The 1,548-nt window shown below is 58.2% G+C and overlaps 1 protein-coding gene across 1 annotated transcript in view; it reads left to right on the top strand.

Moving 5' to 3' along the window:
- The window catches only part of UVSSA (UV-stimulated scaffold protein A), a gene marked incomplete at its 5' end in the record, with an annotated part of 20,113 nt that overhangs the window by 8,876 nt on the left and 9,689 nt on the right, over nucleotides 1–1,548 (top strand). The window lies entirely within an intron of this gene.

Here is a 1,548-nt window from a genome sequence, read left to right as displayed (position 1 = left end):
CACCCGGCACTGCTCATTGGGCGCGGGGCCTGCGGCTGTTCCTGGTCCGCCGGAGCCAGCCCAGGACACGGAGCTCGCATTTCCTCGGAGTTTTCACGGAGGGGCTTTTATCTTCCCCTTAATCCTGCGTCTGTCAGGACGCAATCTCTTTCTCAAATTTACATTTTAATTACAAGGCCAGCTGAACTGGGCAAAATCAATAGTGTCAGGCGGAGGCTGGCTGCGGGGCCGCCTCGCCTCCTCTCCTGGATTGATCCGTCCGCCCCGCCTGCCTTAATGCTCCGGGCGGATGGTGCCACTCATCAATTTAAACAAAAAAGGAGATTTGGGCATTTCCATGATTCTTCCTAAAGCAACCGTGGGAGTGAGTCTGCACCAAGCCCTGCACCGAGTCCGACGCCGGGTGGTGCCGGGGCCGCAGGCCCTCCCTTCCAGCCTCCCCTGAAAGTTCCCCTGAAAGCCGCGTGCCGCCCGCGCACCTGCTCTCCGGCTTCCCTTGGAAAGTACGTCGGCGAGATTGATTTTCTACCGCAGTGTGAAATGGTGGTGTTTTTTTAGTGCCCCGAGTATTTACCCCGCTCTAACACGCTTACCCATCTTTTTAATGGTTTAAAACAACAAATCAATGAAAAATATATTTCATTCTTGTAACTCAGGAATTCTCATATTGATCTTGGGCTGTGACTGTATCCATCCAAACCCCAGTGTCATTACCAGCCTCTCCGTGCGCGGGCACGCGTGCATGCATGCTTGTGCGGGCCACCGCGTGTTCCTAATGGCGTGCCATCAGCCTCCCAAGTGGGCATGTGGGCACCTTCGTCAGTGGGGCCTGGGCCTCAAAGCTCGTGCTCAGGTGGCCAGAGGTGGACACAGTCACTCTAAGGGGCTCTGTCCTGTGTCCCCCTCTCAGCATGGGACCCCAAGAGTGGGGTGGACCCCATGCTCACACGGTGGACAGCAGAGCTCCAGGGTGTCTGGGGCAGGGTGGGCAGACATCTTCTGTGATAGGTGGTGGGCCACGTGCGCCCCTGGCGGCTGCTCACCCCTGCTCTCCTCCACTCACCCCTGCTCCCCTCTGCATATGGCAGGCAACTGATCAATGTTCCCCTCTCCATGTTTCTCTCTCTCCTTTCCTCTCTATCTAAACTCACTGAAATACCCTCAGGTGAGCCCCCAAACATTCATTCTGATGGTCATCCCTAATAATTAAAGATTCATACTTACATCTGCCGTCCACTGCCTGCTTCTGCAGTTTATCAATGTCGGTACATCCCCCGCACAAGATGGTAACCTGGCTCCTGGGCACGGCTGGGCGCCCACGTGGGTACTGGGGCAGCACAGGCTGGCCAGCTGGTCTAGGGAGGGCAGTGGGCTTCCATGGTGCCTGAGACGCTGCCCTTGTCTGCCCCAGGAACGTGGGGGTGGACGCTGGGCGTGTGGGCCTCATCGGTTGCGGTGTTCTGTGGGGGTGCCGGCAGGCGCCAGCATCGGGGCTTCAGCTGGCTGGTGGCAGGCCCTGCCCTCCGTGGGCTGCAGCCGTGGCTGCAG

This window comes from Myotis brandtii, unplaced genomic scaffold (genome assembly GCF_000412655.1).
Source record: "Myotis brandtii unplaced genomic scaffold, ASM41265v1 scaffold986, whole genome shotgun sequence".
Taxonomy (NCBI): Eukaryota; Metazoa; Chordata; class Mammalia; order Chiroptera; family Vespertilionidae; genus Myotis; species Myotis brandtii.
Note: the sequence above shows the minus strand (reverse complement) of the source record. Positions and strands in the feature narration are given on the sequence as shown.